This window comes from Capra hircus, unplaced genomic scaffold, assembly GCF_001704415.2.
Source record: "Capra hircus breed San Clemente unplaced genomic scaffold, ASM170441v1, whole genome shotgun sequence".
Classification (NCBI taxonomy): domain Eukaryota; kingdom Metazoa; phylum Chordata; class Mammalia; order Artiodactyla; family Bovidae; genus Capra; species Capra hircus.
In genome coordinates this window covers 5,740-19,749 of record NW_017198524.1, presented here as the reverse complement: position 1 = coordinate 19,749, position 14,010 = coordinate 5,740, and the positions used below count along the sequence as shown (strand labels likewise).

Sequence of the window (14,010 nt, the reverse complement as noted above, 5' to 3'; positions counted from 1 at the left end):
GCTTCCTAAGACCTATGTAACTTTGCAGTCTATGATTTCTGCTTCCAGGTGCAGTGATGACACCATCATGGTTTTTCCAGATGATTAAGACCTTTTTAATATAGTTTTTCTATGTATTCTTGCCACCCCTTCTTAATCTCTTCTCTTTTTATTAGGTCCTTGTCATTCCCATCCTTTATTGTGCCCATCTTTGCATGAAATGTTTCCTTAAAGAGACATTTAATCTTTTCCAGTCTGTTGGTTTTCTCTATTTCTTTGCATTGTTCCCTTAAGAAGGCTTTCTTATCTCTTCTTACTATTCTTTGTACCTCTGCATTCAGTTGGGTATATTGTTCCCTTTCTCCTTTGCCTTTCACTTCTCTTTTTTTCTCATCTTTTTTCTGAACAAAAATGTTCAAATTATTGCACAATTGTACTCATTTCACATGCTAGCAAGGTAATGCTTAACATCCTTCAAGCAAGGCTTCATCAGTACATGAACCAAGAACTTCCAGATGTACAAGCTGGATTTAGAAAAGGCCTCCTCAGACAACCATTTTGCCTTCTTGCATTTCTTTTTCTTTGAGACGATTTTGGTCATCACCTTTGGGACAATGTTATAAACATCCGTCCAGGAGGGAAAGATGGCAGAGGAATAGGATGGGAAGACCACTTTCTCCCTCACAAATTCCTCAAAAGAACATTTCAACGCCGAGCAAACTCCACAAAACAACTTCTGTAGGCTGGCAGAGGACATCAGGCAACCAGAAAAGCAGACCATTGTCTTCAAAAACAGGTAGGAAAAAATATAAAAGATGAAAAAGGAGACAAAGGAGGTGGGGAGGGAGCTCCGTCCTGGGAAGGGAAGCCCATCCCGGGAAGGGAATTTTAAGAAGAGAGGTTTCCAAACACCAGGAAACACTCTCCCTGCCGAGTTTGTGGCGAGCCTTGGAAACACAGAGGGCAACATAACAGGAAGGAAAAATAGATAAAAATTAAAACCAACAGATTACAAGCCCAACAGTAACTCCCCCAGTGGAAAAGCAGCACAGACGCCTGCATCCGCCATTGGGAAGTGGGGGCAGGGCAGGGACGCGCGGGAGGCGCAGGCTGTAGAGCTTTGTAAGAATCGGGCAGGAACGCCCCACGCGCAACCAGAACGATCTAACGTGGGCTAGCAAACCAGACTGTGGGATAGCTACCACGCGAAAAGCTCGAACATAAGACACCGCCAGGACCGAGCACAGAACAAAGGACGAAACGGAAAAAGCCGGCTGCAGACCATCCCCCGCCGGGGACAGGCAGCCAGAGCCGTAAGGACTGGAAAGGGGCAATTGCAGATCTGGAGAGACTTTACTTACCTAACTGCAAGCAGGCTTCTTTGCTAAGACTTCTGGGGGTGCTGGACAGTCACAATCTGCCTCACGGGGTGCGCCAGCAGTCCACCCAGAAAGCTGAGCAGCAGTGGCAGAAAAAGGTGACAAGCCGAGGTGATCGCGCTCGCCAAACTCCTGAGCTACTCGGACCTGGGAAGGGCACAAAGCGCAGTCCCAGCCGAATTTGTGCCTCTGAGGGCTGCCTGAGCGCCGAACCTGAGCGGCTTGGACCGGGGAAGTGCACGCAGCCTAGGGCCGGCCCCAGACAGTTCCCGGCTGAGCATCCTAGAGCCGGAGCGGTTTGTGCGCCGCGAGAAAGGACAGGTCAAGCGGGGCAGAGATACTGTGTGCACACGACAGTGCTATTTGTTTGCAACATCCCCCCTCCCCACAGCGCGACTGAAATAGTGAGCCTAAAAAAACAGCAAACAGAAGAAGTTAAACAGAGGGAACCACCTTGGAAGTGATCCCACACGGCCCATAACACCAGAGAAGGGCCAGACATATTTTTACTATTTTTAAAATCATTCCTTTTTTTTTTTTTTTTGCTTTTTTTGTTTTTTTTTCTTTTTTCTTTTTTTTCTAACTATTTTCTCATTGTTAAGTCTTCTATTTCTCCTCTAATTTTTATTTCTATAACCTATTATTACTATTTTTAAAAAAAGACCTTTTTTTTATTTTTAAGGCAAACACCATATATACTCTTTGGATGGTTGTTGCTGTGTTGTTTTTTTTTTTCTTTTGTTTGTTTGTTTGTTTTTTAATAATTTTTTTTCTTTCTTCCTTTTTCCTTCTGCTTTTCTTTAATATTGTATCTTTGAAAATCCAACCTCTACTCTAGATTTTTAATCTTTGCTCTTAGGTTTTTGTTGTCAATTTTGTACATTTAAAAACCCAAACTTCACTACCCAAGTTTACCTGAGAGCGAGATTACTGGCTTGACCACTCTCTCCTCCTCTGGACTCTCCTTTTTCTCCACCAGGTGGCCTCTGTCTCTTTTCTCCCCCATCTCTTCTCTATCCAACTCTGTGAATCTCTGTGTGTTCCAGACGGTGGAGAACACCTAAGGAACTGGTTACTGGCAGGATTTGTCTTTCTCCTACTCATTCCTCTCTCTTATCCTCCTGGTCACCTCTGTCTACTTCCTCTCTCTCCTCTTCCCCGTATAACTCTGTAAATACCTCTGAGCAGTCCAGACTACAGAGCGCACATAAGGAAGTGACTACTGGCTAGCTTGCTCTCTCCTCTTTTGATCTCACCGCATCTCATTCCAGTTACCTCTAACTACCCCCTCCATCTTCTCTTCTCCTTGTAGCCCAGTGAACCTCTCTGAGTGTCCCTCAATGTGGAGAAACTTTTCATCTTTAACCTAGATGTTTTATCATCGGTGCTGTATAGATGGAGAAGTCTAGAGGCTACTGTAAAAATAAAACTGAAAACCAGAAGCAGGAGGCTTAAATCCAAAGCCTGAAAACATTAGAGAACTCTTGAATTCAGAGAACATTAAGCAATAGGAGCTCATCAAATGCCTTCATACCTACACCGAAACCAAGCTCCACCCAAGGGCCAACAAGTTCCAAAACAAGACATACCACACAAATTCTCCAGCAACACAGGAACATTCCCCTGAGCTTCAATATACAGGCAGCTCAAAATTATCCCAAAACCTTTGATGTCTCATAACCCATTACGGGTCACTCCACTGCACTCCAGAGAGAAGAAACCCAGCTCCACCCACCAAAACTCCAACACAAGCCTCCCTAACCAGGAAACCTTGACAAGCCACTGATAGAACCCCACCCAAAGTGAGGAAGCTCCATAATAAAGAGAACTCCACAAATTACCAGAATATAAAAAGGCCACCCCAAACGCAGCAATATAACCAAGATGAAGAGACAGAGGAATACTCAGCAGGTAAAGGAACAGGAGAGTTGCCCACCAAACCAAACAAAAGAGGAAGAAGTAGGGAATCTACCGGAGAAGGAATTCCGAATATTGATAGTGAAAATGATCCAAAATCTTGAAATCAAAATGGATAAATAGCCTAGAGACAAGGATTGAAAAGATGCAAGGAAGGTTTAACAAGGACCTAGAAGAAATAAAAAAGAGTCAAAATATAATGAATAATGCAATAAATGAGATCAGAAACACTCTGGAGGCAACAAATAGTAGAATAATGGAGGCAGAAGATAGGATTAGTGAAATAGAAAATAGAATGGTAGAAATAAATGAATCAGAGAGGAAACAAGAAAAACAAATTAAAAGAAATGAGGACAATCTCAGAGACCTCCAGGACAATATGAAATGCTCCAACATTCGAATTATAGGAGTCCCCGAAGAAGAAGACAAAAAGAAAGATCATGAGAAAATCCTTGAGGAGATAATAGTTGAAAACTTCCCTAAAATGGGGAAGGAAATAATCACCCAAGTCCAAGAAACACAGAGAGTTCCAAGTAGGATAAACCCAAAGGAAAACACCCCCAGACACATATTAATCAAATTAACAAAGATCAAACACAAAGAACAAATATTAAAAGCAGCAAGGGAAAAACAACAAATAACACATAAGGGGATTCCCATAAGGATAACAGCTGATCTTTCAATAGAAACTCTTCAGGCCAGGAGGGAATGGCAAGACATACTTAAAGTGATGAAAGACAATAACCTACAGCCCAGATTACTGTACCCAGCAAGGACCTCATTCAAATACGAAGGAGAAATCAAAAGCTTTACAGACAAGCAAAAGCTGAGAGAATTCAGCACCACCAAACCAGCTCTCCAACAAATTCTAAAGGATATTCTCTAGACAGGAAACACGAAAAGGGTGTATAAACCTGAACCCAAAACAATAAAGTAAATGGTAACGGGATCATACTTATCAATAATTACCTTAAACGTAAATGAGTTGAACGCCCCAACCAAAAGACAAAGACTGGCCAAATGGATACAAACACAAGACCCCTCTATATGCTGCTTACAAGAGACCCACCTCAAAACAAGGGACACATACAGACTGAAAGTGAAGGGCTGGAAAAAGATATACCACGCAAATAGAGACCAAAAGAAAGCAGGAGTGGCAATACTCATATCCGATAAAATAGACTTTAAAACAAAGCCTGTGAAAAGAGACAAAGAAGGCCACTACATAATGATCAAAGGATCAATCCAAGAAGAAGATATAACAATTATAAATATATATGCACCCAACATAGGAGCACCGCAATATGTAAGACAAATGCTAACAAGTATGAAAGGGGAAATCAACAATAACACAATAATAGTGGGAGACTTTAATACCCCACTCACACCTATGGACAGATCAACTAAACAGAAAATTAACAAAGAAATGCAAACTTTAAATGATACATTAGATCAGTTAGACCTAATTGATATCTATAGGACATTTCACCCCAAAACAATGAATTTTCACCTTTTTTTCAAGTGCTCATGGAACCTTCTCCAGGATAGATCACATCCTGGGCCATAAATCTAAACTGGATAAATTCAAAAAAATCGAAATCATTCCAAGCATCTTTTCTGACCATAATGCATTAAGATTTGATCTCAATTACAGGAGAAAAAATATTAAAAATTCCAACATATGGAGGTTGAACAACACACTTATGAATAACCAACAAATCACAGAAGAAATCAAAAAAGAAATCAAAATATGCATAGAAACTAATGAAAATGAAAACACAACAACCCAAAACCTGTGGGACACTATAAAAGCAGTGCTAAGAGGAAAGTTCATAGCAATACAGGCATACCTCAAGAAACAAGAAAAAAGTCAAATAAATAACCTAACTCTACACCTAAAGCAACTACAAAAGGAAGAATTGGAGAGCCCCAGAGTTAGTAGAAGGAAAGAAATCTTAAAAATTAGGGCAGAAATAAATGCAAAAGAGACAAAAGAGACCATAGCAAAAATCAACAAAGCCAAAAGCTGGTTCTTTGAAAGGATAAATAAAATTGACAAACCATTAGCCAGACTCATCAAGAAGCAAAGAGAGAAAAATCAAATCAATAAAATTAGAAATGAAAATGGAGGGATGACAACAGACAACACAGAAATACAAAGGATCATAAGAGACTACTATCAGCAGTTGTACGCCAATAAAATGGACAACGTGGAAGAAATGGACAAATGCTTAGAAAAGTACAATTTTCCAAAACTGAACCAGGAAGAGATAGAAAATCTTAACAGACCCATCACAAGCACGGAAATTGAAACTGTAATCAGAAATCTTCCAGCAAACAAAAGCCCAGGTCCAGATGGCTTCACAGCTGAATTCTACCAAAAATTTCAAGAAGAGCTAACACCTATCCTCCTCAAACTCTTCCAGAAAATTGCAGAGGAAGGTAAACTTCCAAACTCATTCTATGAGGCTACCATCACCCTAATACCAAAACCTGACAAAGATGTCACAAAAAAAGAAAACTACAGGCCAATATCACTGATGAACATAGATGCAAAAATCCTCAACAAAATTCTAGCAATCAGAATCCAACAACACATTAAAAAGATCATACACCATGACCAAGTGGGCTTTATCCCAGGGATGCAAGGATTCTTCAATATCCGCAAATCAATCAATGTAATTCACCACATTAACAAATTGAAAAATAAAAACCATATGATTATCTCAATAGATGCAGAGAAGGCCTTTGACAAAATTCAACATCCATTTATGATAAAAACTCTCCAGAAAGCAGGAATAGAAGGAACATACCTCAACATAATAAAAGCTATATATGACAAACCCACAGCAAACATTTTCCTCAATGGTGAAAAATTGAAAGCATTTCCCCTAAAGTCAGGAACAAGACAAGGGTGTCCACTTTCACTGCTACTATTCAACATAGTTCTGGAAGTTTTGGCCACAGCAATCAGAGCAGAAAAAGAAATAAAAGGAATCCAAATTGGAAAAGAAGAAGTAAAACTCTCACTGTTTGCAGATGACATGATCCTCTACATGGAAAACCCTAAAGACTCCACCAGAAAATTATTAGAGCTCATCAATGAATATAGTAAAGTTGCAGGATATAAAATCAACACACAGAAATCCCTTGCATTCCTATACACGAATAATGAGAAAGTAGAAAAAGAAATTAAGGAAACAATTCCATTCACCATTGCAAAGAAAAGAATAAAATACTTAGGAATATATCTACCTAAAGAAACTAAAGACCTATATATAGAAAACTATAAAACACTGATGAAAGAAATCAAAGAGGACACTAATAGATGGAGAAATATACCATGTTCATGGATCAAAAGAATCAATATAGTGAAAATGAGTATACTACCCAAAGCAATTTACAAATTCAATGCAATCCCTATCAAGCTACCAGCCACATTTTTCACAGAACTAGAACAAATAATTTCAAGGTTTGTATGGAAATACAAAAAACCTCGATTAGCCAAAGCAATCTTGAGAAAGAAGAATGGAACTGGAGGAATCAACTTGCCTGACTTCAGGCTCTACTACAAAGCCACAGTCATCAAGACAGTATGGTACTGGCACAGAGACAGACATATAGATCAATGGAACAAAATAGAAAGCCCAGAGATAAATCCACACACATATGGACACCTTATGTTTGACAAAGGAGGCAAGAATATACAATGGAGTAAAGACAATCTCTTTAACAAGTGGTGCTGGGAAAACTGGTCAACCACTTGTAAAAGAATGAAACTAGATCACTTTCTAACACCGCACACAAAAATAAACTCAAAATTGATTAAAGATCTAAATGTAAGATCAGAAACTATAAAACTCCTAGAGGAGAACATAGGCAAAACACTCTCAGACATAAATCACAGCAGGATCCTCTATGATCCACCTCCCAGAATATTGGAAATAAAAGCAAAAATAAACAAATGGGATCTAATTAAAATTAAAAGCTTCTGCACAACAAAGGAAAATATAAGCAAGGTGAAAAGACAGCCTTCTGAATGGGAGAAAATAATAGCAAATGAAGCAACTGACAAACGACTAATCTCAAAAATATACAAGCAACTTATGCAGCTCAATTCCAGAAAAATAAACCACCCAATCAAAAAATGGACCAAAGAACTAAATAGACATTTCTCCAAAGAAGACATACGGATGGCTAACAAACACATGAAAACATGCTCCACATCACTCATTATTAGAGAAATGCAAATCAAAACCACAATGAGGTACCACTTCACACCAGTCAGAATGGCTGCGATCCAAAAATCTGCAAGCAATAAATGCTGGAGAGGGTGTGGAGAAAAGGGAACCCTCCTACACTGTTGGTGGGAATGCAAACTAGTACAGCCACTTTGGAGAACAGTGTGGAGATTCCTGAAAAAATTGCAAATAGAACTACCTTATGACCCAGCAATCCCACTTTTGGGCATACACACCGAGGAAACCAGAATTGAAAGAGACACATGTACCCCAATGTTCATGGCAGCACTGTTTATAATAGCCAGGACATGGAAACAACCTAGATGTCCATCAGCAGATGAATGGATAAGAAAGCTGTGGTACATATACACAATGGAGTATTACTCAGCCATTAAAAAGAATTCATTTGAATCAGTTCTGATGAGATGGATGAAACTGGAGCCAATTATACAGAGTGAAGTAAGCCAGGAAGAAAAACACCAATACAGTATACTAACACATATATATGGAATTTAGAAAGATGGCAATGACGACCCTGTATGCAAGACAGGAAAAAAGACACAGATGTGTATAACGGACTTTTGGACTCAGAGGGAGAGGGAGAGGGTGGGATGATTTGGGAGAATGGCATTCTAACATGTATAGTATCATGTAAGAATTGAATTGCCAGTCTATGTCTGACGCAGGATACAGCATGCTTGGGGCTGGTGCATGGGGATGACCCAGAGAGATGTTGTGGGGAGGGGGGTGGGAGGGGGGTTCATGTTTGGGAACGCATGTAAGAATTAAAGATTTTAAAATTTAAAAAAATAAAATTAAATTAAATTTAAAAATAAAAATAAAAAAATAAACATCCGTCCATAGTTCTTTAGGCACTCTGTCTATCAGATCTAATCCCTTGAATCTATTTGTAACTTCCACTGTATAATCATAAGGAATTCTATTTAAATCATACCTGAATGTCTTGATGTTTTTCCTACTTTCTTCAAGTTAAGCCTTAAGTTTACAATAAGGAGCTGACGACCTGACCCACAGTCAGTCTTCTTTTTGCTGACCGTGTAGAGCTTCTCCATCTTTGGCTGCAAAGAACATAATCTGATTTTGGTATTGACAAACTGGTGATATCCATGTGCAAAGTTGTGTTCCGTGTCATTGGAAGAGAGTGTTTGCTATGACCAGTGTGTTCTTTTGGCAAAACTCTGTTAGCTTTTGCCCTGCTTCATTTTGTGCTCCAAGGCCAAACTTGCCTGTTACTCCAGTTATCTCTTGACTTCCTACTGTTGCATTCCAATGCCCATGATGAAAAGTACATCTTTTTTGGTGTTAGTTCTAGAAGGTCTTGTAGGTCTTCATGGAACTGGTCAACTTCAGCTTCTTTGGTATTCTATTCATCATTACAAAAACAAATTTTTCTCACCACTTGGCTATTTGTTTTTGCCTCTGAACTTTAACTTACCTCTTTCCTTAACTATTATAAGAGTCATGCAGGGTACTGATTAGGAAGACTGAGCTGGTATCCTCTACAATGGAGAAGAGTAATACTAACTTCATTCTTTTCTCATGATGATAAAATGACACAAAATCATGTTAAGTTCCTATATTATACTGTGGTACATTGTATGTGTTCAATAAATGCTAACAATCGTTAACTGTTGCTAGTTACACTTTCCCTAAGAGAGCAGGGAAGAGCTGATGACTGGGCTTGGGAAGGAGGTACTCACGCTGACCATCTGGTGAGTAATAAGATGCAGTTTTCTCAGCATCACCAAAGTCATAGTCAACAGGAATGGCTGGGCTATTGTCAGTCCAGCACTTCCCTGCTCCATATTTCACGAGGTATTTCTAGAGACCAAAATATAGGTTCTGTGAGAACAAGCAGGAGATTTAATGCCCTCAGGTGTCATTTTCAGATCAGCTTTAAAATACTAATTCCTCCCCACCCACCCGCCATCATAACTATGGCCAACAACCTCGAGTTCCTCTCTCTTCCCCCATATGCTTCTTCCCTTGCTTGGCTCAGAAATCCCAAGAGAGGTAGACTGTGAGTTCACTTGACCCACAGGGAGAATAAAGAGCCAAGAACAAGCATCTGCTAGAGATATGGGACCCAGACCAGATTTATTCTCACCCAAAACTCCTAGCTCTCAGCTCACCAAAAGAAGTGCCCCCCACTCCCAGCCAGCAGCCCCAGGTACCTGGTAGAGTCCAAACAGATTATGCTCCAGTCTCTGGAAGAAGCCCATGTTGGTGTGTTACCTCAGCAGGGAGCTGTTCCTCCAGTGCTGCAGGGGGGACTTGTTGGGCACGTGCCAGATGCCCAGGTCCCGAGCTTGAATGTCGTAGTAGCCAGGGTTCTGCAGAGGGACACACACTCAGCCTGACCAGCCCAGGAGGTGCTACCAGCCAAAGACCCACACACACAGTCCTCAGTGGAGCTGAGAGCTCAGGTCTTCAGGAGGCCAGGTGCCCAGCAGTGCTCAGACCCCCACCCTTCCAGAAGATGATGAGGCCCCACCACCCAAACAGCCTTGGTGGGAGGAACCTATGATTCAAGACATGGACTTCTGTCTGTCATCTTCTCCAGCCCCACCTCCAGCTCCCCGTCTACCACCCTCCCTTCCACATGCTCTTCTCTGGCCGCACCCCGCTCCCCATCCTTCCCACCTGGGTGCTCAGTACCTTGTAGTCATCCGCTGGTGGCGGCCTCTGTAGACCCAAACGTGTTGTAATTGGCCCAGTTGCCATCGCCCTCTGGGTAGTCAGCCCTGTTGCCCTGCTGACTGGACCAGCGATCGCCCACCGTGCATTTCCCGAGCATGCGGTTCTCATGCACATTGGCCACCAGGGTCCAGCCGCCACCCCCAGAGGTCATGTCACAGAAGGTCTGGCAGACGACACCATTCTCAGTGCAGAGGTGATACAGGCCATCTGCAGAGGGAACCAACCCAGAGACCCCCTGTCTGAGACCAACAGGGTCTATCTCAGGCCTCACAATCAGAAAGACTCTGGGAAGTCAGAAATGTATCCTGAAGGCTCTCACACATACCTGCTTATTAGAAGACAATTCTCTATGGGTCATCTAAGAGCAGAAACACTGACTGCCTTTGTTCAAAGCTATCTTTCCAAAGACTTTGTAGAGCAAATATCCAAGAAGACAGAGATGATATCTCCCTCTGGACAGAGCCTCCTTCTGACCACTCAAGGCCTGATAATAGCACCCAACCACATCTCAAGTCTACATCAGGATGTGGCCTCTGCAACTCAGAGCAAAGGAGAGGCATGGTCACTGCCCATTTTATGAGATTCAGATTTCCTAAGTGTAGAGTTCCCTTCCTGGACCTAGCCCTAAAGGAAAGTAAACTTTTTGATATGAATTTGTAATTCCAGTTGAGCTGTTTCAAATCCTGAAAGCTGATGCTGTGAAAGTGCTGCACTCAATATGCCAGCAAATTTGGAAAACTCAGCAGTGGCCACAGGACTGGAAAAGGTCAGTTTTCATTCCAATCCCAAAGAAAGGCAATGCCAAAGAATGCTCAAACTACCACACAACTGCACTCATCTCACATGCTAGTAAAGTAATGCTCAAAATTCTCCAAGCCAGGCTTCAGCACTACGTGAATCATGAACTCCCTGGTGTTCAAGCTGGCTTTAGAAAAGGCAGAAGAACCAGAGATCAAATTGGCAACATCTGCTGGATCATGGAAAAAGCAAGAGAGTTCCAGAAAAACATTTATTTCTGCTTTATTGGCTATGCCAAAGCTTTTGACTGTGTGGATCACAATAAACTGTGGAAAATTCTGAAAGAGATGGGAATACCAGACCACCTGACCTGCCTCTTGAGAAATCTGTATGCAGGTCAGGAAACAACAGTTAGAACTGGACATGGAACAACAGACTGGTTCCAAATAGGAAAAGGAGTACATCAAGGCTGTATATTGTCACCCTGCTTATTTAACTTCTATGCAGAGTACATCATGAGAAACACTGGACTGGAAGAAACACAAGCTGGAATCAAGATTTCTGGGAGAAATATCAATAACCTCAGATATGCAGATGACACCAGCCTTCTGGCAGAAAGTGAAGAGGAGCTAAAGGGCCTCTTGATGAAAGTGAAAGAGGAGAGTGAAAAAGTTGGCCTAAAGCTCAACATTCAGAAAACGAAGATCATGGCATCCAGTCCCATCACTTCATGGGAAATAGATTGGGAAATAGATGGGGAAACAGTGGAAACAGTGTCAGACTTTATCTTTTTGGGCTCCAAAATCACTGCAGATGGTGATTGCAGCCATGAAATTAAAAGACGTTTACTCCTTGGAAGGAAAGTTATGACCAACCTAGATAGTACATTCAAAAGCAGAGACATTACTTTGCTGACTAAGGTCCATCTAGTCAAGGCTATGGTTTTTCCTGTGGTCATGTATGGATGTGAGTTGGACTGTGAAGAAGGCCGAGCGCCGAAGAATTGATGCTTTTGAAATGTGGTGTTGGAGAAGACTCTTGAGAGTCCCTTGGACTGCAAGGAGATCCAACCAGTCCATTCTGAAGGAGATCAGCCCTGGGATTTCTTTGGAAGGAATGATGCCAAAGCTGAAACTCCAGTACTTTGGCCACCTCATGCGAAGAGTTGACTCACTGGAAAAGACTCTGATACTGGGAGGGATTGGGGGCAGGAGGAGAAGGGGACAGCTCAGGATGAGATGGCTGGATGGCATCACGGACTCGATGGACATGAGTTTGAGTGAACTCCGGGAGATGGTGATGAACAGGGAGGCCTGGCGTGCTGCAATTCATGGGGTCACAAAGAGTCGGACACGACTGAGTGACTGAACTGAACTGAAATGAACTTTACCAACCCTATCTGTCAGTCTCCTTGGAAAACCCGCTGCATGTACAGATGTCTCCTGTAACATGATCCAAACCCTCAAAATTCCCATTGGAAATCTACTTGGCTGGACGCTGAAGTCAAATCAGACAGGAGTGGTGGGCACAGCCCTCCTGATCTCCATAACTGGGATCTGCTTAGCTAAAAAGTAACTGAAAGAAGAGGATACTGAGTTGGTTTATGACTCACCATCTGCCTCACTACAACTTTCTTTGATTTCCTTGCCGCTTCTGGGAAGCAAAGACAGGTATGGAGCACATTTTTCATCCTCCCAAAACTTCTCAACAGAAGGGATCATTGCTAGAGGATGGGAGAATAATTCCCATTAATATTCAGATGCTACTCACACCAGCTTTACAGGCCATCAGCTCTCAACCCCCTCCTACTTTACAATTTTATCACTGGACTGTGAGGCCCCAGAGGTCAGGATTCTCACAGCTAAGAATACCTGACCACAGTCTACTACAGGCTTAACACTTGCATTCTTTTGCTCAACGGTTTAAAAATGAAAACTGTCATAGTGCCTACTGCAAGGAAGGGAATTGGGGGGATGAAGACTAGACTAGGTTGTTCCCTGGACACAGCCCTGAACACCGTCTCCTTCTGGGAACCCCAAGGCCAAGGCTATAGGAGCAGGAGCCACTAGAAGGAAGCACAGTCTTCACCACCATGGCTCCCCTGAGCCCCCTCAGCCACACGCAGAGGTACAGATGGAGCCCCAGGACAGGCCTTAGCTTCAGGCCAAACATCCAGAGAGACCAGCAATCAACACTAGGCCACAGCTCATGTAGGCTGCAAAGTGCGGCTTCTCTGCATCTCCATGACTCCCCTCTGGACCAGAACATCAGCATCCAGCCGAGCTCCACCCCCTCTGCTCCACTGTGCACCTGGGTGAGCTCATGAAACTGCTGCTTCTGAGTGACCTACCTGCACCCCGCCCTCTGGCGGCCAGAGAGAGGAACAGCAGGAGGCAGAATCTGGCACCTGGCCCCTAAGAAGAAAACGATGCACGACATCATTGGCCGATCCATCATTTTTCATCTTCCCATCCTTGCTGCCTGAACTTTCTGAGTAAGGAAACCTCAAATGGGAAGTGATGGCCTCCTGGGCATTCTCAAGCCTATTGGAACACACCCAACCTCATCCAACCCTCAAATCCTTAAGGGCCCACAGGCTCCTTTCTCTCAAACTCCCCATTCCTGAGACCAAGACCAGACCTGAGCTGGCTTTGTGGCTCCCCACACATTCGGATCTTATCTCAGACTCAGTGCAGAGAGCTTCCTCACAGCACGGAGAGCTTCCTCCTTCCTTCCTCACAGATCCCAGGAACGGCGAGTTCCCTGCCAGGCGGAGTCTCAGAGCAACTGCCTCTGCAGAGAGTCCTGACATGAGTGAAATGCTGAGCCTTGTGGAGAGAATCAAGTATGTGGGCCCAGCCCACTCTGGGCTGCAAGCCCTGCCCTCAAGCTTTCTTCCCTTGAAGGTTCCTGAGGCTCGGCCCCGGCAATGAGAAATGAGTGACTGTCTGGAGGGGCAGGAGGCAGCACTCTTGGTCACACAGATGACACTCACCCCATGAGGGCGAGCCCTGCAGGGTCAGAACACACACAGT

The 14,010-nt window shown here is 42.8% G+C and overlaps 1 pseudogene; it reads right to left on the bottom strand.

Moving 5' to 3' along the window:
- Nucleotides 1-9,175: 9,175 nt before the first annotated feature.
- LOC108635021 lies at nucleotides 9,176-13,389 on the bottom strand (annotated as a pseudogene).
- Between the last annotated feature and the right edge of the window lie 621 nt (nucleotides 13,390-14,010).